Source organism: Tachypleus tridentatus, unplaced genomic scaffold, assembly GCF_004210375.1.
Source record: "Tachypleus tridentatus isolate NWPU-2018 unplaced genomic scaffold, ASM421037v1 Hic_cluster_2, whole genome shotgun sequence".
Taxonomy (NCBI): domain Eukaryota; kingdom Metazoa; phylum Arthropoda; class Merostomata; order Xiphosura; family Limulidae; genus Tachypleus; species Tachypleus tridentatus.
In genome coordinates, this window is record NW_027467782.1 from 23,412,454 (window position 1) to 23,440,258 (window position 27,805).

Genomic DNA, 27,805 nt, shown 5'->3' on the forward strand with positions numbered 1-27,805 from the left:
AAATGATCATCCTGATTTGATATGAAAACACAGTCAGTGTATTTGGTTGTCATAAGATATGATAAGTAAATACCTTTACTTGGATTATCAAGGAAGAAAGTAAATCTAAAGTGATACTTCACACTTCTTTACCTGTACTGTTTTATCCATGTGCATTAAACTTATACGTGTTTGAATAAAGAATGGAACTTCTTCGATTCCAGTAACTCAGAACGCTGTGGTTATCTTGTTATTTTCACTGTAAGTATACCAAATGAAACGTAGCCTCCTCCAATACCATGATATAACAAAAAACAAATTGCACTAAACTAACTTTCTTTTTAACTTGTATTTTTCCATTTCAGCACCATCCATGTCAGAACATACGATTCCATTGGTAACTGCTGCAGTAGGAATACCACTTTTGTTAATTTTTTTAAGGTAAGAACAAAACAGTATTTTTTAATGTTTTGTTGAATAGATCTTAATATAATTTCTATGTTATTAATAGTTGAACCATGTGTGTATATACTTAATAAAGAATTTAAAGGGGCTGAGAAATAAAAAAGATATTAGTTACTTTCTTTTAATTAGAATGATAAATAATCAAAAGGTTACAAACGCTTGCATTAAAAAGAAATATATAAGGGGAAATTAGCATCATCAGTTTACAATAAAGTGTATTTTAAGTGTGAAGATTCACTTAAAGCTTAAATTGTGGATCACGTTTTACAATATTACAAGTTCTTCTGATGAAAAACATTCCTTGTAAGTATGTTATTGTTCAACCTGTTTTTTATATGTAAATACAATAAGGTACTGTGCGTGTCAGTAGAAATACTTGAAATTGAAACGTGTAAAATATGGGTAACCTAAATTATTACAATTCGAGTACTTGAGATAAATATAAAAGGCATTTTCATTCAAAAAAAGTTCTTTAACTAATTAATGATTTTCAGTTTATTTGAATATGGTCTTAAAATTGAAATTTATCAGCGAGTATAATAATTATTCAATTATCCCTCTTAAGCTATAACGTTTTATTCCTGTTTACATTTGTTAACTTTATTTTAAAGAGATGCAGCAGGGGTCAAATTGCTATGTCCGCCGTGGGGAACTGAACCCGCCTATTTTAGTGTTATATGTTCATATACTTACTGACGTTCCACTGGGAGAGAACGTCCCTGTGGCTGTCGTTGTTAAATATTATTATTTCTAGATTATAATTATATTCCATTTTTAATTGACATAACACTGATGTACAAATAAGAGTCAAATTAAATCATCCATGTTATTTATTAGCGCTTTTCTTTTGTAGTGTCATTATTTGGAAGTGCAATTGTTGTAGATGTAAAACAGTAAAATCAGCTAACACAGAAGACCATACAAATAAAGATGATAGAAAAAAAATTAAATATTCACTTGTACCACAAAAAGATGAAGACCAGTCTGTTAATAGAGACGATAAGAGAAAATGTAAAAGTGTAAAAGAGAAGCGGGCCAAAAAAGTCCAGAATTTTCATCTTCCTAAAGTAAGTATTGTGATAACGGGAAATGTCATCACATTTCATACCGAGTGTCTGGGACTTACAACGCTAGAAACCGGCTATCGATAGCTGTGGTGGGTAGAGCACAAATAGACGAACATAACAAGAATGTAATATACCTTCAGTCACATATGTTTACTTACTTTCTATACATGTTCATGCTGGTGTTCTGCATGAAGTTTAGACACCGTTGTAAATATAATGTATTAAGGCTATAAACTTTACACTATAATCTTCCACCTTATAAGAAACGTTTCAATTTAATGGTATCGATTTTTAGAAGGAAATTGTAGTCGGTTTAAATGGATACTTGATAACAGAGAGACGTTGTGTGTAGATATATACATATAATACAGGTTTCTTCTTTATCATTGCAGCCATCTCAAAACATTTTCGAAATTGTTGTACTTTATTGACTCTGTTTATGAGTCATGTGTTTTTACAGTTGTTGACACAGTTACGGATGAATCTTAACTTGGTATAGGTATACAACAACAACTTTATGCCATGTCGCTAAGCAACAAAAGTATAACCTGATATTCTTTTTAATCTATGTACTCAAAGTATAAAGTGAAATGTATGAACAACAAAATTGTAAAAATTACATATTTTCTACTGTATTAACATTTGGGAAGATATATGAAAGATGCTTCTAATATGACCATTTTAAAACCGTTCCACTTGGATAGAAGCTGTTTCAAATTATGGTTCTAAGCCCGCTACGGGGAAAGGAAGGCGTTTAATCAGTATTTTATCTCATGGTTTTCATTGATCTGGTCACATATGAGGGAGACAATTCTTCATGTCGTTAGATAACTTTTCATTAATTATGAATTTACGTAAATTCCGTCCAGAGGACTAGTACTTGCGCTAGTATATAATAATATTTTCTTCATTACCATTTAAGCCGTCTCCAAACCTTTATTAAATGTTTATTCTATAGATTTGTACTGCATGACTCTGTTTATGAGTCATTACCTCGTAAAGTTGGCTCTCACTCATTCCATTTAGTAGGAGAGAGACACATATACGTATGATGTATAATGTGAGGACTTCCATCCTTCATATACTACAACTGCTAATTTAGTTGTGTAAGACTAGAGGGAAGGCAGCTAGTCATCACCACCCACCACCAACTCTTGAGCTATTCTTTTGCCAACGAATAGTGGGATTGACCGTCACATTATAATGCTCCCACGGCTAAAAGGGCGAGTATGTTCGGTGTGACGGGGATTTGAACTCGCGAACCTCGGATTACGAGCCGAGCGCCTTAACCACCTGGCTATGCCGGGACATTTACATTTGCTTATTTTCTTTTCCTGTTTAACAAACCGGCATTAGCCAAATTTTCTTTGCTTGGATAACTGTAGAACTTTATTGTATCTTATCTGATGTTCAAACACCCCTTTCGTCATGCCAAAATTTTAAACAGTAGAAATTCTCTGACAAGTTTACATTTATGCTAGCTAGAAACTTTCTAATTAAAAACACTGGACTCATTTACGCACCACATAGAGTTAAAAATGTATTTTATTTTACTTTTTATGAAGCTTGTTTTAGTTTGTTTGTTTTTTGGAATTTCGCACAAAGCTACTCGAGGGCTATCTGTGATAGCCGTTTCTAATTTAGCAGTGTAAGACTAGAGGGAAGGCAGCTAGTCATCACCACCCACCGCCAACTCTTGGGCTACTCTTTTACCAACGAATAGTGGAATTGACCGTCACATTATACGCCCCCACGGCTGGGAGGGCGAGCATGTTTAGCGCGACGCGGGCGCGAACCCGCGACCCTCAGATTACGAGTCGCACGCCTTACGCGCTTGGCCATGCCAGGAAGCATCATTATTGTCGTGTTTGTATTCTTTTTGCGCTTTAGTTCAAATCGATATTGATAAATTTCGCAGCGCCATCTCGATGTTAACACTCCTATGAAAAGTGGGGCCTAATAGGCCCCAGAGCAACTTGAAAGGTTATTAATATTAGGCTAATAATTTTGTATTTAAATGAAATTGCCATTTAAATCCATTAATGAATGGATTAACGAGATTCCCACTGTCCCTCTCTACTATCTAGCGAAACCACAGCCAGGGGAACGGGCTTGGAGAAATCAGGACTAGAAACGTCATTTCGTAGGAGTGTTAAGCTGCTTCCAAACAAATATTAAAATATTCGAATTTTAAATACAAAGGCACCCATAGATTAAGGACATCTGGTGGAGCCCAGAATTACGACCGAACACTTATAACTCTAAAAGTCTGGTATTAATGCTCTTGGTGAGCAGACACAGATAGTCCGTTTTGAAGTTTTCTGATAAAAAAACCAACAAAACAACGTAGAGTGAAATTCTCGATAATTGCAGCAACTAAATTAAAATATACATCACGCAATTTATCATTCTTAAAAGTATAGTTGTTGGTACCAACGTTTTTTTTATTTCAATTTCTTTTTTAGTTTGATTATTTTTGAAATTCTCAAATTTCTAATAACGCTTGTTAGTAATTGTTTACATTTTGTTCTGTTTAGTACTAGAGAAATATGATACTTTCTACAGAGTTTTTCCCCGAAGTAAAGTGGAAAATATTTCGGTATGCACTAGATAAACATTCCCTTCCCTTTTTAGTTATTAGAAATCAATTTATAGAGTCAATCAGTTTGCTCAAAATTTGGATATTTCAATAAAAGTGTTGTTCGAAAACGTATTTGAATCGATATCCACTAAACTGATATAGCCCAGTTATCGGTAGTTTCATTGTATTAATTTCCAAGAGGTAATTTCGATATAATGATAACTAACATCAACCTATTCTGATTCTTGTTATTTTTAGAAAGAACCAAAGGCGAATGTTTTCACCCATAGGAAGGACATTCAAAATAGTAATGCATCAAGTAAAATAAGAAACATTATCACGAGCCTTGAAGGATCACATGCCAAATATTTTATAACAACACAGCCTCATAAATATAAACCAATTATCTCATATATATCAGAAACTCTGTTAACTGAAAGGAAGAAGGTACCTTCACATTGTAGACGTCACAACAAATTTACGAAATATAAATCAATGAGACCTCTTTACTTCAAAGAACTGCGAGATTTGTTTCATGAAAGGAAATCATCAGAGTCAGAGTGTTCAGACGTCTAGAGTAGAAAGAAAAATTGAGAAAAGTAAGCCCCTGAAACATATTTAGATCTACAAGAATTTTTTGACAAGTGTTTAACTGAATTAGAAAGCCAGATGCAAGACAACAACAGAAGAACTTCTATGATCGGACGATTTTCTTCACTAATAAGAGACAGTGGAACTCGATTTATGTTTTCTTGTCCCGAATTTTCACAAACTTCACATCGATAAAAAAATTAAAATAAAATGTATGTAAATAGAAAATAAAAAGTTATAGAGTATTTTAAAATTGCCTGTTTTATCGCTTTAAAAATCCATGTTTGTTTCAAAGAAAATGATTATTTATTACAGAAGCTTTATAAATTATAACTTCACTGTAGACACACAAGTTGGGGAAAGAATGATTTTAAATCAGTAATTAATATTTTTTGGATATACAAAATTGTTTAGTTTAAGAGTTACTATTCAATTTATTTGGTGAGTTAATATTTAATGATTTAAAAAAATAATAGTGATTATTTAACTTTAGTTGTATGACGTGGCAAACAAACAAATTTACCACGTTGATAGTCCTCAAGGAGCTTTGTGCTAGCCGTCCCTAATTTAGTAGTGTAAGACGAGAGGGAAGGCAGCTAGTCATCACCACACACCGCCAACCCTTGGGCTACTCTTTACCAATGAATAGTGGGATTGACCGTCACATTATAACGCCCCCACGGCTGAAATGCGCATGTTTGGCGCGACGGGGATGCAAACCCGCTACCCTCAGATTACGAATTTTCTCAGACAATTAGTCAATGAGAAAAAACGTGAAGTTAGCTCATGTGAGAATAATTAACCATATCTGGCGATATGATAAAGTTAGTTTCAATGTTTAATAAATATAATAATTTGTATTATAAAAGGGGGATCTATATTAATTGAACCATTCTCTGTGAATTTTGATGAGAAGTAGACAATTTTTTAAAGTTATGATATAACTGTTGTAACCAATGGGGTACTTACTGAGTGAATAATTTACTAATAGTACTGTGAGTAAAAGTAAGTACTGTGTGAAAAATAGTTTATATTGTCAATTATAGTCTTAAGTAATTGAATCAGCCCAAGTGGATATTTGAAAATAAAGATTAATTATTTAGAGTTTTGGATACAACTGTGATATTTCATGGTGTAAATAATTTTTGTACACACGTTTGTCTTATTTTGAAGATATTATTATTTAAAACAAAAACTGGTAGTTGACTAGAAACGGGAGTCTACCAAAGGTTACATGGGGTTAACAGACAAATGGGTAAAGAAATGTTATTTATAAAATATGTAACGTTGCGAAGGAATGGAAGTCCATTACTCACAAGGAACAGCAGAAATCTCAGAATAAAGCTGCTATAGCAACTTCTGTAGATGGTGTTGTTAAGAAACTAGAAAGTTTGACTGTCAATATAGATGCTGCTGCCAAAAGAAAGAGAATCAATAAAAGATGCCAGATATACTATGAGAAGGAAGTTCCATTTCTATGGTTAATCAGTACACGACTAACAATCAACTTAAGTTAACAAATGGATCAACAGTGTCAATAGTGATTGGAGCATGTTACAGATATTCAGAAGTACCAGCAAATCACAACATGCCAGTGAGTGAAGAATATGTTGGGGACAAAAGAGTGAAGTGCCTACAAGAAATTGTTTGCAGTAGTGAGAGCCAGTCTACTATATTATGACCACATGAGAAGCAAACTACACATGTGAGTGTGTGTGTGTACTTATTGATGGGACAATGAGAAAATGTCCCATAAGAAAATAAAGATAAATGCATTATATTATGTGGTAGACCTGGAGACAACAGTATAAAACATCCATATTTGACCAAATTGTTTAAAACATACCAGCTAGTAGAAACTCAGAAAACAGATCGAAAGAAGATTGATGAACCATTGGTGGTCACCACTAGTGGTCAAGTAAAGAAGAGCAAGCAAGACATCAAGACCTTACAAGTGTGAAAAAGGACATCCTGAATGTAGGTTTGTAGGAAATGAAGGAATCATAAAAGAAAGTTCTTCCATTGCAGAAACTTTGGGACAATACCTGGGAGAAAATTTAACAGAAGACAAAGGAGATGGTACCAACAGAATAGAGAAACAAAAGAGAGTGCTATGTCAGACCTACCAAAGACTATATGTATGAAAAACATATATATATATAAACGAAGAAGCATTGGCAGTCACAAACAGAGCTCAAGAAAATAAGAGCAAACATAACACGAAGATCTTACAAAGGTCAAAAGGTGATATCACGAATGTAGGTTTGCAGGAATTGAAAGAAGCGTAAAAGAAACACTTTTCGCTAGACAATCTTTGTGATAAAATATGGGAAAAAATCGAGCAGAAGACAAAGAGGTAAAGCACTTATAGACCAGAGTATTAGAAGGAATTGCTGTACCAAATCAAACAGAGAAATTATACTGGGGAAGTGCAGCAAATCAAAACGACAGAATACAGGACTCAACTGATGGAACAAATTCACGAGTTGACTGTGCAAGGACACCTAAGAGCAAAGAAGATAGCGGATAGATCCACTAGTTATGTTCATTGCCCAGGAATCATTAGAGATGCGAGCAGATCTTGCTGGCCATGTACTATCTGCCAAAAGACAATACCAGGAGAAAGGGTGGTTGAGGTGTTACTGGGGGAGATTTATTAATTAAAGATTAATTAATAATGTGATTAATATATGGTGAAGTGCAAATTCTTAATTAATATCTAAGTAATACTTTATTTAATTAAATATTAATAAATTAATTAGGTGATGGATATGTATGTGATATGCAAAATTACAATAATTAATATACAAGTTGGAGTAATAACCAAATTTAATATCAACTTTTTTTCAAATACTTAATATGAAAACCCATGTTTTTCCAAAAACGAGGATGTTATCAGGCAGCATTATATGATCATGTCACTAATGTCAGAGGGCGTGCTGCTAGAAGTGATGCCATCACCACAAGACGAAGTGTCAACATTGATCTTTTTATATTATAACACTAGATTTATAGTTTTCGTTTTTAGAGTCACTTTAAAAGTATCTTATGATTGAAAACAACAACACACTATGGTTTTAGTAAATGTAGTTTTACTCCATTATAAAATAAGACTTCAGATATATGGCATATTTTACATTTTTAAATACGTTATTTTTTTTTACTTATATAAAATTCCACTATGTTTTATGCAGGTATATGTTAATGTGTGTTACTTAACCAATGACTCAATGACTTTCACTTCTATATTTCTGTGGACTTATAATGCTAGAAAATAAGTTTAGGTAAGCGTGATGGGCAGCCACAGATAGCCCATTGTGTATTTGTGTAGCTAACTTTAAACAAAAATAAACAAACAGTTCTACATTTAATTTGCATGGAAGATTTTACATTTATAAATTTTCATAGGTATAGCATTTATCGATAACAAATTAGTTTACATTTCTCTAATTAATATACTGTATAACATATGTTTGTAATAAACAAAAATAAATCCAAACAAAAATCAAAGACGCTGCACCAATTAAAAGGATCCCCAGGATACAGGCTGTAATGTGATATATAAACTGATTTGGAAGGTGATTGATGACGTAGAACCCACATTGTGGTTGGAAACACTGACTGATGACGTAGAAACCACATTGTGGTTGGAACACTGACTGTCAGTTTTAACCTCCACACGTCAGTCTCACATGAAGAAATTCAAGAGCAATAAAATAATTAAAATCAATTGAAATTAGGAGAGCGAGATGTGAGTGTTTGAGCCCATAACGTCATACATCAATATCAGATAAAAAAATCGCAGGGTGCGGTATCTATCAGATGCAACAATGATTTAGTAATAAATCTATATCGAAGTGAGTTTGTGACGGTTAGGGTCTTGTTTACTATGATTTCATCTGTTGCTGTTTGTGAACAGAGCCAACTACTGAAGATTTCTGTCATTATTTTTAAGAAAGTAACTAATAACACTGTTTTGGGTTTGAATTTTATAGCTGGGAATATGGTTTATAATTATTTTTAACAGTGTGGTGTCTACAGTGAAATGTAACAAAACGATTGTTTGTTTGTTTCTCAGGTTAGCACAAAGCTACATATTTTACTTTATACTTTTTGTCTACAGCGAGAAATCGAATTCCTGACTTTAGTGTCAAAGCTCGCTGAACTATTATTGACGCGACAAAACGAAATTTTGTTTTACTTGGATATTTGAACATAAGTACGCAAGAGGTCTCTGTGCTAGCTTTCCCTAATTTTGAACTGATAGACAGATACGAGCAGCATTTACTATCGACTCTGAAATTGCTTTATTCGAATTTTTCAATCTCACTGCCACTATTAAAACTATTGGCGCGCTTTTATTTAGGTGAAACGTGAACTATGGATCTTTAGATGCATTGCCCGAATATAAATCACTCGGTCAAGCTTAACCCACAAACTATTATATTTTTTGAAACACAGTTGAATGGACGGTGAAATCTTATATCGAAACGTCTTCCTCTACACTTTTGTTTCTACAATAGTTGTCGTCCATTTAACTTAGATTCAGCACTAATACTCTGTCTAAATAGTCTGTGAAACAATGTTATATCTTTTCTTTTGTCTTTTACTCTAGGCTGTACATGTTTCGAAAAGAAATAAGCCTTCTTATAGTATAAGTTTATTGTTTCTTCATTTATGCGTGGCCTGACATGGCCAAGTGGGTTGAGGCGTTCCACTTGTAATCAGAGGGTCGCGGAATCGAAACCCCATCGCACCAAACATGCTCGCCCTTTTTGCCCTGGGGCGTTATAATGTGACGGTCAATCCCACTATTTGTTGATAAAAGACTAGCCAAAGAGTTGGCGGTGGGTGGTGATGATTAGCTGCCTTTTCTCTAGTCTTACACTGCTAAATTATGGACGGCTAGCGCAGATAGCGCTCAAGTAGCTTTGCGCGAAATTCAAAAACAAATCACCCCAAGCGGAGGATAGGAAACACATAAAATGTGGTTTAAAATGGTTGAAGTTAAGTACAAAACTGCACAATGAGCTATCCGTACTCTGCCCACCACGGATATCGAAACCTGGTGTCTAGCCTTCTAACTCTACAGACATATCGCATTGGTTTGAATTTTGCGAAAAGCAGGACAAGGGCTATCTCTACTTACTTTTCATAATTTAGCAACCATAAACTAGAGGAAAGATAGCTAAACACCATCCACCACCAACTCTTAGACTATGCTTTCACTAACAAATAATGGGACTGACCGTCACATATAATGCCCCATGGATGAAAAGACAAGTATTTTTGGTGACGGCGATTCAAACCTATGACCATTAAATTCAGAGTTGAGCGCCTTAAACACAAGATCATACCAAGTACACAACAGCTGTATATAAGTTATCAGAAAAGTGTAGTGCAGCGATTCACGACCTCTAACCTTGTACTTGATCTCAAAATGAAAGTTCTTGGGTTCGAAACGTGCGTATTCAGTTTTATAGTGTATTTATAGAAGTGGAATATTTAGAGAGAAGGATTAATGTTAAATTTTAATGTGATCATAGTACTAATATTTGGATGTATTTTATTACTCACAACCCCCAACTGTTACAGATCAGAAGTTTGGGAACAATGTATTTAAGACTATAGAGTGATATACGAGCACCTGTAACTATTTATTGTAAGAAAACGTAATTTGAGCATATTTTTAATCAGGCAAGTGCTAAGGATCGTAACACACAACAGTATCTATCCAGGAAAATACTAACGATCAGAACATAGATGATTGTTTATCTAAGCAAATACTAAAGATATGAACATTGGTTACTATTTATCCAGACGAGTACTAAAAATCAGTAAAACGTACGCATGCTATGAATCACGAGTAGAATTATGCACTCTCTTGGCTAGAACACAGCATGGCAAATGAACTATAAAAGCAAGAAATGAAAATACTTGTTTCTTTTAATTTTAGTTTGGAAGTACATCTAGTTCATATGGTGTCATTCGTTACTAAGGTATAGTTAGTTCTTTACCTGTTTTTTTTTTTTTTTAAATTTTTGGCTTACTGTGTTTCTCCAAAGAACATTACAAGATGTAGCTTTAGTAGGTCCCGGGAACTATGAGGAAGATAGCACCAATAAAGTTATTGAATGGTGAAGAAGGAAACATCACCGTGTTTTGTAGAAAGACCACAAGACAACCTTTAGAATCTTGACCGTAGGAGTTTGTTTCTGGTGCTGTCATTAGTGAAAATGTACAGTCTCTTACGTTACTGGACATGTTCATTTTCAGGTCACCACTTTAGTTTCATTAGTCAACGGACTTTCAGAATGACCAGTACGTTGGAATGATCATATGGAGGTAGTGAGAAGATTTGGCACCAAACTAACACACTTCTGGTTTCGGTTCATGAAACAACAGTTTATCTCTTTACACGTTTTAAGAGCCAAACTAAAAGAAGAACTGTCTGAGCTGGATAACTTGGTTACATAGAGTTAGCCATAAACATTATGACGAGTTGTATGTCTGACTGCAATGCATCCAAGAGAAGAGAACCTAAAACTTTGCACACATAGTAAGGGGATAGTGTGGGTGTGTACTAAGGTACTATGTGTTAGATTTGACTCAAAAATGTTCTTTATCCTAATTATTCTGCTTTGTAAAGGTCTATAGAAAAGTATCATTTTTCTCTCTCTAACTGAATACAGTATTTTCAACATAAACTTGGGAACTCTAAACATTTGAAGTAAACTAAGTTTTGGAAACAGAAATAGAGAATACTGCAGAATTTGAAGACTGAAAAAAATTCAGATAAAATCACAGTAATAAAATAATCGAATCTGGGAAACTAAAGTAAATCTATTTGTTTTTAAAAAGGGTTGGACTGAATTAAGATTGGAAAATCGTAAAATAAAAATCATTAAAGAATTGGTGCATTGGGGTAGCGATAAAATTAATTGAAATAAAGGAGACACTTAACTGGTATAGTAAGATCTCAGTGGATCCACTCCTTACTATGTTTTAGTACTGTATATAGTGTCCAGGTTAAATGGGTTATAACTAAAATATTCCTGGTTGACCAAGTATGATAATCATTGAAAATGTTTCATGACCAATGCTGTCAGTGAACAAAGGTCAAGGAGTGACATTATTCACTGGACTAAGAATGTAAGTTAAAATTCTTGATATGAGAATGCTTTCTTTGTACACACCCCCACTAAATGATCAAGAAAAATGATGTTTAACATTACAGATATCAATTTTGAGGTAAAAAGGACTGGAAGGTTAAACACTAACCATTAGTGGAAGAGGAATATTATATTGTTTGAAATGGTGAGTTGTACCAGTGATGAATATTAGTAGTCTGTTCTCTTTATTATACTTTTAAAATTAAACAATAAGTTATCCTCTTATAAACACTCTCAAACTCCTATATTTTGTTTTTCTTTAACTAATTTTTTTTACCCAGTGTTTTCCTTACATCATTGCAATATGTTACTGATTTGCATGTTTGTTTGTTTTTTTATCTTTATCATTTAATACTAAAACCTATGTCAGTGAACTTTTTATTTGTCTTTCCTACAAAAAAACATCTCTTAAACAGCAACTTCTATAACTTTTAAAGAAATAAAAATTCATCCAATGTTTTTAGGCAAAAATATAATATCTACTATTTCTAAACGATTTGGTTTAGATTTGAATTTTTTCAAAATTGCAAATAAACTTTAAGAATATAATATAACAAGTTAGAAACTTAAAATCTCCCTCTGAATGCATTAATTATTTTCAAAACTACATGTACTATTGACTTCAAAGGTTTATTACATGCATTGATGATCTAATGATTTCATTCATATATAATTTCAGTCAGACAATATGGTGAGTGGAGGTTGATAATATTCTTAACATATCAGACAGAATGTGTTTGTTTTGTTATAGCAAAGCAACAATGGGCTATCTGCTGTGTCCACCAAGGGGAACCAAAACCCTGATTTTAGCATTATAAATTCAAAGACTTACCTCTGTCCTACTAGGGAACAGACAATGAACACTTGTATAACAGTTGTTATGGAGTGAATACCTTTTCTAAGTTAGCATTCACAAACTTCATATCATAAAAACTGTTGTTATAACAAACTACTGACATCAATAGTATTCCAACCACTACTGTAGTTGTTGTATGCCAGTAAGACTTATAAGCTATTAAATGCAATGGTAGCCCAAATCAAAATCTTATATCAAGGTTAAAATTGCCTTCTTGTTTTCAAATTATATATTCTCTAAAAAAAGGATACTTAATTATTTTAGCTTTTTTCACCTCAGTCAAATACATTAGACTACTGAAGGTTTTTCAATGTGTGTAAATAATCATACTTAAATAATGTTAAACCTTCACACCACCATTATTTTCTAATGGGATTCCAAACATATTTATATATGGTGCCTTTGTTGTTAATATTTGCAATAATTTTATCAAGATACAAATAATAGTTGATACTATGGAATAAGAACCAGAATCTCATTTGATTAAGTAAGTGGTTCAAAAGTTGTATGAAGTTTAAAGTTAGGCAATTGAAAACAGATGTTTCATTTCAAAGAGAATAACTGATATTTACCTGTAAGACAGGAGTATTATGCAGTGAAAACAATATTTTATTGTTAAAAAGGCTCCAATGCATACAAAGATTCATTAAAAATCCATCATCATATCATATTATTTACAATAGAAAAATAATTAAATGTTGAAAAAATACCTTTCAAAGTTATGTGAGAGTGTACTGTTATCTTGTATAATCATAGATTACTCAAACGATAAAAATATTATACTCAAAATATTTTTTAAAATTATTTTATAAACTGCTATACTTTATGACTGTATATATACACATATAAAGTATATTCAGTGTATACGTATTTTATCAAATTAACACTGAAATAGTGAAAATGTTTTTATATTAAATTTCTATAAAATGTGCATATATTTGAAAGTTAAGTAATAACATTTTATTGTGAAAATTATTTGTATTTTATCCAAAAAAATCACAAGCATAAGCAAAATAAGTAACTGAACAATTTAAAAATGTTTTCATCTTCAGTAATATCAGACCCTTTGGCTTCCTATTAATGGCCAGTGATCCCACAAGAATATAAATGTATGTGTGTGAAATTTCCAAGAATGCTCCAAATGAATATCCTTAATGAGTTGTGTTATATGCCACAACAGCAGTTTACTACATTATCAATCAAAGACAAAAGATTTAAGAATTAATATTTTTTACTTAATCTGCTAAATGTATTATGTCTATTATTAATACTCTTAGGTAACATTTGAGGACTAAACTGACACCTAATAAAATACAATTTAGATGTTAGAAAAGTGCTCATACTGATGTCCAAGCCCCTAATGGCACAACGGTATGTCTGCAGACTCACACCACTAAAATCTGGGTTTCGATGCCCATGGTGGACAGAGCACAGAGAGCCCATTGTGCAGCTTTGTGCTTAATTCTAAACAAACAAACTGATGTCCAACAAATATTTGAAAAGTTTGTTACTAAACTATGTTATAATCTAAAATTAAAATATACTGCTTTGAAAATGCAAGTCTTTCTATTCGAAATTTTGAGTAACTTACAAGTTATTGTGTCACAAAATATTGTGAACTCAGATAATAAATGAGCCATTTATCCCAATCTCATACACACTTTGAAAAACTTTAATTTATAATTTGTATTTGCAATAATTAACGTACAACTACCTCTACTACCAGCTTTGAGTTTTATCAGTATCCGACATGGAATTTTAGCTTTACACATTTCGTGGGTATGAGCGCTAGTTCCAGAACTAATGCAATATCAAAAATTACAGATTAAAATCATATTAATTACTTATCTTAGGATCTGGAGACAACTATTATGATATCAGTCATGTCCTATTTCTCACCTTTTAACCTAATAATACTACTAATATTTCAAAATATTCTGTTCTACTAACAATTATAAGAATATAAACATACGTATGCTTTTTTATTTTCTTAATATGACGAGAACTTTCTTGCAGACTCCGTTGTACTCTTTGTTCGAAACTGTAGAGGTCGCTTGATAACACATATGGATAGCTGACAACGCGGGAAACTGACAATTTTTATAGTTTTAATTTAGTGAAGTGATGTCTCTAAAGGAAAAAACTAAACGAACCAGGAAAGAAAGTTGATCAGAAGAATGAAATATATCAAAGTAAAACAATTTTATTGTTGTATAAATAGGCATTGAAATTCTGAATTATGTAAATTGTAACTAATGCAATATTTGGACTTTAAAGTAATATACTGTGACTTGAATTTACCGTAGCGGCTGAGCCTAATTCCAGTCTGTGAGTGTTAATACAAAAATGAGTTAGTTAGCCACATAATAATTGTTCATGCTAATTATAAGTAGTATCTGCAATATTATTACAAATGTTCAATGTAAGTAGATTTGGACAATATTTTAAAATGAAATTATTAGTATATAACTCATAAGTAGGGACAACATAAATTGTAAATTTACGATTTTTAAACTTTAAAGGCAATGGTGAAATAAATGCATGTCCTGTCACTTTGAATTGTGGCTCTATCGTAATAAGAAAAAAAGGCTTTTCCAGTTGTTGAGTGAGTCCTACAAATTATTATGGTTTTATTCTCACTGTCACTTGTCCATGTGAAGTAGCGAGTAAATCATCAAGAGTGCTTAATAGGACAAGTACTTTTCCTTTTAATTTAATTGCTTTAGTGACTTTTTATGTGAAAGTTTTAAACTATGAAAAACTATTTTTTATAATATTAAATAGTTTTTCATTAAAACAAATTCAGATACAAGACCAGAAACAATATGGGTAGATAATTGTACATTGCTGTCAATCTGGATATTTTGTTTATTGGCTGATGCTTTTACCAAAATCTCATTAGCCAAAAAACAGACAACTGTTACACAGTTTGTTAAAACTGGATCTGCAGCTGGCCACAAAACAACATGCTACAACATTCAGTGATTAAGTATACTGATCCTCTATTGATAAAGTAACATTAATACAGGAAAAGAAGAAAGTAGCTTGTAAGTTCAAAGTGACAGTGTAGATGCAATGGTTCAGACTTAGAGGTCAAAATTGCATAAAAAACAGGTGTGAAAGAGCTGCAAGGTAAATTATAAGTATGAAGAAAGAGAAAAGGAAGGACTGATTCATCTATTCCACTGGAGAGTGATGAAGATGAAATGCCTAGCAGTACTTCTGAGGATCCCATGGAGTTTGTGACACTGAATGAATGATGCAGATTATCCAAGAATTGAAGTGTAAAAGCAAGACATTGTTGTGGTATTTCAACATGGCACAGGAGCAATGCCGATTCAATTTGGTATTGAATCCACAACAACATTAAACTTTTCAAATCAAGAAGCTCTATGAAAAGCATCAAGTTTCAGTGCTCTTGAAAAGAACAGTTGATTGCTTGCATTCTCCATGGCAGGATTAAGGATTCTTTGTACTATGTTACTTCCATGAGATCCAGATGATCTTATGAACATGACTGGAAATACAATGAAATCTGATGATACAAAACTATTCTCATATGCCAGTAATATGCAACAAGTTTTGCCAGAGAAGTTATACTTGCACTGATATGCTAGTCAATGATGTTTAAAGAAATGAAGGATAGATTGAAGAACAAACTTTTGAAATAGCTAGATGAGAACTGTCCCACTGATATGAAGGTCGTGGATTTTGTATCTACTTTGAAAACTAAAAGCAAGAATTAAAGCAAATAGTCAATAACACAACATACACATCTTCCAAGTTTACCACTGTGTGCTATGGGAGTCAAAACTTGGAATAGCATTACTAAATCTGCATTTTTTTTTTTCATAAAACTTTGTGGGAGATTTTTGTTCAACCTGAAAACTCTAAAAGTGAGTTTTAGCTCATTCTAGAATGATGTTATTTATTAAGGGCAGTCATTCAGCACAAATCCTGGGTGTCTGGCTTGTGGAAGCAGTGTTAAAAATTTGCAAACAGTCTAAAAAAAGTTGATTTATTTATATCAACCAATTGTAATTTTAACGTGTTTGACCAGAAACTAAAATAAATTGGTATCTGTATTGATGGTGGCACTATTTTTTTCTCACTTTGACTATTTTAGATTTAGATTTACATTGCTTAGCTTTAGGCCAGACCGTAAAATAACTTATTGTTGCAAGATTCATGGTTAAATTTCAAAATTTCTTAATCAGAATGAAATACAATTGTATTCCTATGAGAATTGATTATATCAGTTAGTTTCATGCAAAGTAATGAATTAATTTTATGAAAATAATCAACTTGTGTGTCCAATTATTACTATTTTCAATATTCAGTAATCAAAAATTAATCTTTTTAGAGGCAGTTCACGTCTTGCACAGAAAGCTGTCTTTTTATGTCTGCCTTAGAAATTTCCATGCTACTTGTGAATTTCTGCTGATTGTGTGAGTGACCTCACACAGGTTGTGTAGTAATGATGGATTACAGTCATGTTGACTAATTGTTTTTTCAATTACATTGTGATGCTTCTTGTTTGGTGATATTGTTTTGTCTGGTGCACATGAGATGGTGTGTCAGGTAAAGATGAGACTGTTTCTTGTTTCTGTTTTTTTATAGTATTCTTTGGCTAGTGTATCAAATATGTTTTTGAAATAACCAAATACTTTGTTGAGGTCAGAAAATGACTGATTTGGGGTATATTCAGTGGTGATGCACACCAACACACACACACACACACACACATCCTGAATAGATCAGATGTATTTAAGTTGGGTCTGATAAAGGCAAATTCTGGGTGTTATTTATCTTATTTTACTGCTTTAATATCATGCTGAAAAGGTGTGGTCAGTTCTTATAAACTTCATGAGAAGACAGTGCATTAGCATTCAAAATATTACAGTCCAACCAGGTATCCAAGGCTACCTTAACTTTTACCAGTGTTTGAAACTGCAAAATTTTGTGATGGCCTTTTAACATGTCTTTAACACTTTGTAATTTCATAATTATCATCAACATTGTCTGCAGGAAAGTAGGAACAAAAACAGTATGAAAGGCTTTGTAAAATCATACTTCCATATAGTAATCTTAGAAGTACCACATTAATGTCAAATTCACAGTGTAGTTTTCATCTTAACAGCTGTCACATTATTTTTAATGAACATGTATCAGATAATATATTTTGAATACTTTAAAACTCTAATTATCTTTGTAATGCATGATTTGTTCACTTAATCAATGAAATAGTATGCAATGTTTATTGAAGTTATTGATACAAAGGTTCAAACAAATTGTTGGTAGTAGAAGAGTAATCACACTCTACTCACATTACCTCAGGTAGATCAACAAGTAGGAAGGAAATTGAGGACCTGAACTTGATATTCAAATCTGTAACAACACAGAAAGGTAAAATACTACTCTTTATATTATGAAATAGGTTTTTTCTGTCACTTTTCCTTGCTTGTGGAGAATGAAGTTAATGTTAGATAACACTGCACAACAAAGTTTTTGATTCTTGAACACTGTTGGGTGTTCCTTGTAGAGTTTTGGCTGCTGAACACAAAAATCATATCCAAATTTGCCCATTACGTACAGTTTCGTTGAAATCTTCAGTTTTGCTACCATGGGAAAACAGTATCAGGGCAACTGGAATTTGTCAATGCTTGCTGACTACTGTTGGACACTGCAACGTGATGCACGGACATTGAATACAAACAAAATCAGGAGCAAAACACTTTTAATTATGTTGAACTTAACAGCATATTACAAACATTAACACAATTAAATAAGTTATTGCCAGTAAACAATTAACTGTTTATTTCTCAAAGTTTCCACATGATGAAGCAAAACCAAAACTGTATTTGTGCATACCCACCAGGTACCTGTCACAATCAGCAAAACCTTTTCAGGAAGCAAAACATTTAAAAGAAAAATTGTTGTGCAGTGTAATTTGTGTATGGAGTAAAGTTTATTATCTTAATTGTACCTAATACAAAAGCTAGATTAGACTAGCTTTCCCATAAGTTATTTCTATGTAATTCAATAGAGAGTGTGAGCAAGAAATTCTGAAATTTGTATATTCCTATTGTTGTATGACTTTCAACATAACAAGTACATGATATGTATCTCAGGACAACTGGTTATACCAAAATAAAACTGAAAACAATGTTTTGACCTTCTTAGGTTATATTCAGATCAACAAAGGAGGAGTTTGCAACAGTTGTTCTGAAATACATTTTTACTTCAAGTTGGTTTGTCGTCATCATGAAATGCGTGATATATTGTTAATCACTTAACCTCCCCCTACATGTTGATATGGCATGTTTTTGTAAACATATAAATACAAAGATTTTTCTTTTTTTCCAGTGTTGCTTTTGCTTGTTTTGAAGTGGTGTAAAATGAGCAGGAGAATATGTCAATGTGAGGTTTAATAGTACTAAAAAACATAGGATTTTATAGTTAACTGAAGACTTTTAAGAATTACTACATAAAGTGTTTTTAATACAGATTATCTTTGGATGCGTCAATGATCTGGCTGTCTAAGTAGGTCATAAAGGTTTTTTAAGATTTTATTTCTTAGAAATAGCAAATAATAAGATAAGTTGAATCTTTCAGACTGAGTTATTCAAGAAAAAGTTAAAATACTTTTCAGAATTATTATGGTTTTTATACCTTATGTATTATATAGAAACTGAAATACATCATGATGTATTATACCATATTAATATTGCTCTTGATATGTAGTCTTAAATGTGTTTAAAGATGGAACCTCTTTGCTTTCTACTTTTAGAGATACATTTCCATGACTTTGAAATCCTGACATAAGTAAGGAATTTTTTAGCATTAGTCATATATAAAAGAATTTCTAAAGTGTGGAACATCAGTTTCACAATTTCACCCATTTAAGGTTATAAATATTTATTTTCAGTATTTGTTTAAGGTCTGGCACTAAAATTTATGTACAACTTGTAATTATAAATATTTATTCTTTATCAGTGAGATTTAAATATTTTAGGAGTGGTTGGAAAGAAATACAATTTTATTGCATATGAGTTTTGCAGTTATAACACTTAGAGAGACATAAATCAGGTAGATAATTGTGACTAACCAACAATAATTGGCTTTATAAGTACAATGAAATTATTTACATAGTTAAAACTCATTCAAAACAAAAAGCATAAGTTATTATATTACTGTAACTTTATTGAATGTTATTTTTATACATTTTAAAAATGCATGTTTGGACATTTTATCTGTTTTTATAACTTTAAATGAATTAAAACAACTTTTGTAACAAGTATATGGTACAAGTATTGTGTACATATTAACTGAAAGCATGAATTATTATACTGTACATAGCTATCTTTAATATTAAATTAGTTTTCATAATTTTTGTGTGTTTTTCAATACTTAGGTCACTGATATTCTTTGGGTGAATAAAATCAAGTGTTCAAAGTCTGCTTCATGTAAATCACACACCACAGCATTGAAGTGTTTTATCTTGTTACTCTCAACATGGATACAGTTCAGTTACATTCATCTATTGTAAAAAGGTGATGTAACTATTTTAATTTCAGGAACTGATCCTAAATCTGCACTGTGTGTTTTTTATAAGTGAAAAGAAGAGTATTTATGTGGACTTGAGAGATGAAGGTAATGTAGTTTATTTTTTTATCTGTGTATCTATTATCTATTAAAACGTGAAGTGTAAAGGTCTTTTAAATCAACTGTACAGTTTTCTGTGTTTGTATTATTAGTGTTAAACTACTGAAGGATTTTAAGAGTTTAAATGGCAATCTTTAGTTGTACCTTTTAGAAAATTAATGAAGATAAATCTAATTCTATTAAGGGTTTATATCTTTCTTTTCAAATATAAAAAGTTTAAATTCCATATTTTTTGGTCAAGACGAATTTTTATCTTTTAAATAATTTGGATTTCAATCAGTTAAATATTACATACTGCACTTGATAAACCAGAATAAACATATGATGTCATAGAAGAATATTCCTGCAGCTTTCAAATTGTCAAAATATTTTCAGAAATAAAACCACAACAACAAAAGAAACAAAATTCCTGTCTCTGGTATTTTTCCTCTTTTCCCTGAGCCTTACATTAAGAACATTTGTTCACAATCATGAGAGCTCTGGGTATCTAATATGTTGATAAACCAAATTACTGCTGCAGTAATATATGATCAGTGTATTGACGATAGAAATTCCCATTATAGCTGAACGTGCTACTGATAAGATTTCCCAGGAATTTAGTTCAAAGTTATAAACAGTCTTTAATTCTTAGGAAATTAGATTCATGGGTTTGGCCAGTGATTTCTTCTTCTTTTCAGTAAAACAATGTTTCTAAGTAAGAATGTAATCAATAAGAAGACATTTGGACTCTCTGTTTTTCTTTGTTTTTAACACATTTTATTTTAGTCTGTCACACTCCACACCATTTGAGGAGTTTTGGTTTTTCAATACTTTTCATGTTTCCAAGTTGTTTGCTTTTGGAGAGAATTGCTCTTCTCATACTTTTGTTTCTGTTGATACCAGTTCTTCCAGGGGACCAGTACATGTTGATAAATTTTAATTAATAAATTAAGTCCTCATTTTACATCATACATATGCTAAGTATCTGTACTAGTAAATAGGATAAGCACGACTCCACTTCAAAAGTTAATGACTCATGAAGACAGAGAAGTGATACAACCCTACAAAATAAACATAAAACTAAACATTGAGCTATCTGTGCTCTGTCCACCACGGATAACAGATATCGAGACTCGATTTCTAACACTTCAAGTCTATCGACATATCGCTGTGCAATGAGGGTGGGTTGTTTTGAACTGATATGACATTAATATTATTATACCAAACTTCTAGAAGTCGATAAACTACTTTTTATTAAATAGGTACAGAGCAAGATAAACTATCAACTACATTTGTTAAACTTTGTTTATATCAAACAGGATTTTCGATTTATGAGCTTTCCTGAAGAAAAGTAGTTAATAATTTGTTATGAGCCTAAAATATATACATGGTATTGAAAGTCACAACAGATTTCATCTCAAAATACATTCATAATTAATGATAATTAAGGATTTACAATCCTAAAATCGAGCGTTCAATTTCCCATTGGTAGACAGAGAGGATTTCCTGTTGTTGCTTTGCTATAAGAACAACACATTTTCACAATAAGAGAAAAACATAAAGTGACTGGAAATGTTTGAAAGAAGATATTCCAAAAATATTAAAATTATTTATGAAATCTTGAGTTTACCATCTTTTGCAGAAGAGAGAGTAAACAGATCCCGGCATGGCCAGGTGTTTAAACTAGTTTAGCAAAGTTTTAAATGTTTTCACACTTGAGAAGGTTTAATAATCTTCTAGAGGTTTTCTTTTCCTTTCTGTTTTCAGTCACTTCCTTATCTATTAATTGATGTACATTATAATATCTACACAAATTTTGTTCAGTGTTCTTTTATTTGTAAATAGCCCGGCATAGCCAGGTGTTTGAGGCACTCGACTCGTAATCTGAGGATCACGAGTTTGATTCCCCATCACACCAAACACGCTCGACCTTTTAGTCGTGGGTTTGTTATAATGTGACGGTCAATCCCACTATTCGTTGGTAAAAGAGTAGCCCAAGAGTTGGCGGTGAGTGGTGATGACTAGCTGCCTTCTCTCTAGTCTGACACTGCTAAATTAGGGACGGCTAGCACAGATAGCCCTCAAGTAGCTTTGTGCGAAATTCCAAAACAAACAAACAGTTAATACCAATACCAGCCCACTTTAGAATACATTTTTCTCAAGTGGGTTTTTCCTCATCATGAATCAGTACAACGATTTCTTGCTGGTTTCATTTCCATAAATTTTCTTTCTAGTATACAGTATTACATTGTAAATGGCCCCTATCAAGAACTCGTACAACCCAAATTAAAAGGACATCTGTATTAGTTTTATATTATGATTTTATTTCCTACAGATACAATTGTATCGCTTTAGCTTCTGCAATCGTAATTAACAGAAGCAGTGACTGAGGGGTTTTCGGTTGGAAACAAGTTGTGTAAAGGAATTGCTGTATTATTTCGTTTCTGGATATAATAGTACATGTTTTTCACATTTTTAAGAGATAAAATAAATTTTTCATACATTTGGGTTGGGTTTTGACAGCAAATATAATTAAGCAAAAATAATAATTTTTAATGTTAATTCCATTATAATATCTTACTTCTCTTTTTATAAGACGAAATATCAATATTTTTTAGGCTTCTTATTCTACACTAACTTTCCGAAATTCTTTTCTCTACGTTTAACGTTGCTAAGATACTCTTTTGTATAATCAGTATTGACGTCATTACTTGCAAGTTATTGTTGAATTCTACTTAGTGGATGTCCAATCACAGTTGTAGAAAATATGCAGGAAACAATACATATATGTTATTCATTTTTTTAATGAGTGTTTTCCCACAAGACATTAAAAGAAAAAATTGGATAAATATTAACAAAGAATTGGGAGTTCGAATCCACCCGTTACATAACATGCTCGCTCTTTCATCCTTACTAGTGTGTATTCTTTCATTCAAAAGGACGTTATAAAGTCGGTAAATCCCATTTTAGCCGCTCAAGAGTACAAGCCTAGTACCTTAAGCACCAAGATATGCCAGGTCGCTACTACTAAAGAAAATTAGTGGCGCAGGTATACGAGTTTTATGTAGAATTTTGAAGAAGTTAGAGGCAATGAAAAGAATTGTAGATTATGGGAAATGGAAGCAGTAGTCAGAGGGTGAATAATTTATTAATATGAAAGGGATATATCAGATGATAGTGACTTTCAGGATGATAGAAAGAGTGCTATTAGTATTAGAGTAAAAATTAATGAATTTACTTGTTATGAACCTATTATGTTAACAAAGAAATTTCAGAATTTGGATTCTGCATATGAACTGTTGGAGAGAATGAAAACAAAAGGATCAGAGAAGGATATTGAAGTTGTAGGTGATTTATCGACAAGATATGTGGTTAGAATAATCTGTTGGTAAATGAGGACAAAATAATTAGATTATGCTATGTGGGAGAACAGGTGGAGAATATAACCAAGAATTAACTGTGTAAATGAAGTTATAAGTAGGTTACTAGGGTTAAATGTTAGGTTTAGGTTTTAGTAAGTAAACTGTAAGGATGAGCAGACCGACTGGACTTGTATCGATCAAGTTCATCGGAAGAAGGGAGCTTTAGGAATGGGTGGTTTACATTTAAATATTGTAGCAGCTGGCTTGTTTTCTAAGACTATTAACTCAGCTATAAGGGAGGTTTTAAACTAAAACTAAACAGTGGTGAGGGCCAGAGAAAACTTAACACAAAAAGAATAAAAATTTAGCACTAAAGTTAGTACAGAAATAGTAGAAAAGGATGAACTTGATTGTTACTGTTGTAATGCTAGGAGTATAAGAGAAAAAGTATATGATTTTGAAGCACTGGTATTGGAAATAAATTTGGAAAAATTAGTTTTTCAAAGGAGATGTTTGTAAATGATGTCCATAAATTTACAGAAAACAAATTCATTGGGAATTTTGAGTAATTCTTTTAAATTTTAATTCTAAGTTGAAAATTGGTAGAAACTTTCAAAAATTTGAGTTTACGAGGAATTGATCAGACATAACTGTTCTCGTCTTTGTTCACAACAAATTATTTTGTGAACATCATTTCATTTTTATTGAACTTTTTTGCTACTGTGTTGTCTTAATGGATTACACTGACTATGTTACAAGTTTTCATTCTTTTTCATGGTTTTCCTTTGTCTGTAAAGAAACAATGTGTGGATGACGCTTTCACTGAAACTTAATTTTTCCAGAATCTAAAGAGAGAAACATCTTTTCCTTCACAGGGCATGGAGATCAGAGTCAATTAAAGACAGTGTGGCAATGTCCATCCTTTCCTGCAAGAGTGATGTTATTTTGGAAATAGTTTTGTCTAAAATGAAGATCTATATATATGTACACATCCAAACCTCTTTAATTACTTCAAAAGAATATTGAGACTGTAAGTCTTCTGATATGGTATGCTTGAGCAGCTTAAACAATTCTTAATCTTTATTTACATTCACTTCTGAATATCCTAAAGTAAATGCGACAGAAAGGATATAAAGCAGGTATGGTTAAGTGTTATCAACTGAGAATTAGTACACTCTCTTATTAGGTATATAATAATGTATATAAATGTGATGTGACATTTTATAAAGTGATACATAATACAGATATAAATATTGTAAAATATATTTTAAATTTTAATCTCCAATAAGTACCTATTGTACCTATAAGTCATAAAATAAAAGGTTTTGTTCCAAAATATGATAGTTGCATGTAGATTGCACAGGGTATATCCCAATAGGCAATGGGTATATCTAGTGTAAAGTGTAACATTAATTTGCACTTTGATGGATTTTCGTTCTGCCTCATTGATTTTCAAGTGAAGACCATGAGGACCTTTTTACTGTGACCTGTATAACACATTCCCAATGCTGTGTTTTTTAGTGGAGTTTATCAACCATGTACAGTGTGACATTCCTAGCCACACTATACATGTAGCACTTCTGTGAGCCAGTTCAGATTCTGGACTGTGCTTATTTCCACTCTTTCTAGCAACTCTTTATAAACAGAGAGTGTATCTTGATACCAACAATGTGTGATCTTCCACAAGTATGTCTGTGTACTATTCCATTGTATACAATGCCTCATGCTATTGGTTCATTTTGAGTGCTTCCTGAAGGGGATTTATTTATATAAGTAAATTTTGCTTTTGTGATCCTTTCACTGTTTCAACACTGGATTATAGTTGTATGTGAATAGAATTTAACATTTCAACATTTTCATGGACTAAAATGTATTTCTTATGGATACTTCCTTTCACACCTCCCATGCTTCTTTTAGTGCATCATTTCTTGCTCTTATAATGATGGTTGAATACAGAGGGAGTGAGCTGTGCTATTAATGAGTCACACTTTATATAGTGGAGGATTTTCATGTACTTATTAGTATGCAGCAATGTCATGTATAAATATGTGCTTAGGTGAAAGTCTTGAACCTAGTGAGAAGTGAAAACATTTGTATAAAGACATACCTGATATATGTCCCCTTCTGAATGTAAAGAAAGAACAAGGATAATTTAAGCTGCTTAAGCATACCTTATCAGAACACTTACAGTCAAAATATTCCTTTGAATGAGAAAATTATGTGTCACCAATATAATTTCAGTTTGTGTAAGCAAATTCGAAAATGTTAACGTTAAAATGAAATTCCAGTACCTCAAATTTGAAGGCATTTGATGCTCTTTAGTTTAGTATTGTGGAAATATTTTGGGTTTTTTGGCAGTGTAGAAAATAGTTGAGCAAACCTTCACAAAAATAAAAATTTGTTTTAGCTGATGAAAATACATGTCAGTGACGTAGGAGTGGAGTGGAATCAATGTGTCTTTGCACATATGCTGACATTATGAGAAGGTCAACTTGCAGAAAGTGTAGAGAAAACCTGTAAAAGGAATTGTTAGCATCATCTTTAGTGTTGTAAATTTAACATTTTTAAAGTCTTTTATCTTTGGATGGAATGGTTGAATTGTGTTAAATTCGAGTAAATGACTTATTATTTATCACAAATGTGCTTTTGTTAAAATGGTTGTGTATGTTGTTTGAAAAATATTTGTTTTACCTTATTTAATTAGAGGTGTAGTACAGATTGTGTGTGTTGCAATGTATTTATCTTACTGTGGCTCATGTATCATGATATGATAAATATAAAACTATAATAGATCTACCACCTGACATCAAATGCAAGCTTATAGCAGTCTTTTGTCAAAATTTCAGAGATTGCCTGTTGTCACTCAATAAATCTGATGACCATTGATGCAAATGACCCCAAAATAAAACATATTGAACCAAAATTACTACAAATTTAAATATGCAAGATGATATATACAAATACACTTATGATAGTTATCTAATTATGATGTTGCATTAATTTCATTCTTGAAAGTCAAAAGGCCTCATTTACTTAATTTGACATCAATATATTATACTTTTCTATAACAGAGTTCAAATCAGTTTATTTATAACACTCATAACAAGCTTACACTTAATTATAATGTTATTTGTAAAAACTATTCTGAGTATTTGTTGTGCTTATTTCTGTACCTTAGCATAAAGATACAACAACATTTAAGGAAATATTAAACATTTTCAAAATTACTTGTTTTGCATTGAAATTATTGCAGTTATATTTATTTTAGTATAAAACACAAAATGTTTGATACTCAAAATAACCATGTTTTCTACAGTAATAGAGAGTGTGCTAGCCTTGGTTTTATTAGCCCTGACAACTGTGTTTTAATGCGAAACTACCAATATTGTTTTACAAACATAGACCTTATAATTAAATACAAACCCTAAGCTATATTTTGAAATAAAAATATAATCATTCTGATAAAACTTATTCTTCTTAAATTTTATACAAATCCATGTTTGCTATGGTTGAATAAAACACAACTAAACATGCCATATGTATGATGTATATTTTAGGATAAAAATGTTTAGCTTTGTTCCTTTAGTATTTATCCTTGACCAGCATTACAAGTGAAAGACAAAATTCCATGAAACTGTTATAATTTAATGACAAGTAGTAAACTGAATGATACCTTGGTTAATATTTATTTTAAGTATTAAAAGTTTGTTACCCAGAAAGGTTAAGGTTTTTCTCTTTTGTTTTATGTGTATACATGGTTGTTAAATTGTGTTATATTAGCTGCTATTACAGTAGTTTTATTAGTTGTTGATGTTTTGAATCAGGTATTAATATTTCAAAATTATTATGAAAGACATTCATTAAAATATCTAACATATACTTATAGCCCCATAAAATTAACAATTGAGTGCTAAAACTCACTGTAAAGTCTGTCTTAAGATCTCTTTCACAGTTAAAAGAACAAAAATATATGTATGTATATAAATAAGATCTAGGCTGAATATTTTTATAAAGTGAATTTTTTTAAATTTGTTTTAATTTCAAAGTTTTCTGATAATAGCTGTCAGTTCTTCTTATATTGCTGTTGT

General features: G+C 31.8%; 1 protein-coding gene and 1 long non-coding RNA gene across 3 annotated transcripts in view; both read left to right on the top strand.

The window, feature by feature from the left end:
• The first annotated feature begins 348 nt into the window (after positions 1-348).
• On the top strand, positions 349-1,280 carry LOC143243323 (uncharacterized). Its single transcript, XR_013024255.1, has 2 exons — positions 349-420; positions 1,056-1,280. It is a non-coding gene; the product is annotated as an uncharacterized LOC143243323 (long non-coding RNA).
• Positions 1,281-14,769: 13,489 nt separating this feature from the next.
• The window catches only part of LOC143242769 (uncharacterized), a 96,190-nt gene continuing 83,154 nt past the window's right edge, over positions 14,770-27,805 (top strand). The window contains exons 1-4 of one of the 2 annotated variants that reach the window (XR_013023215.1): positions 14,770-14,903; positions 18,049-18,117; positions 20,289-20,364; positions 24,593-26,908. The gene's annotated coding sequence lies outside the window, so the exon portion shown is untranslated. Of the gene's footprint in view, positions 14,904-18,048; positions 18,118-19,501; positions 19,537-20,288; positions 20,365-24,592; positions 26,909-27,805 lie in introns of those variants that run through there. The other variant, XM_076486261.1, reaches the window with a different exon arrangement.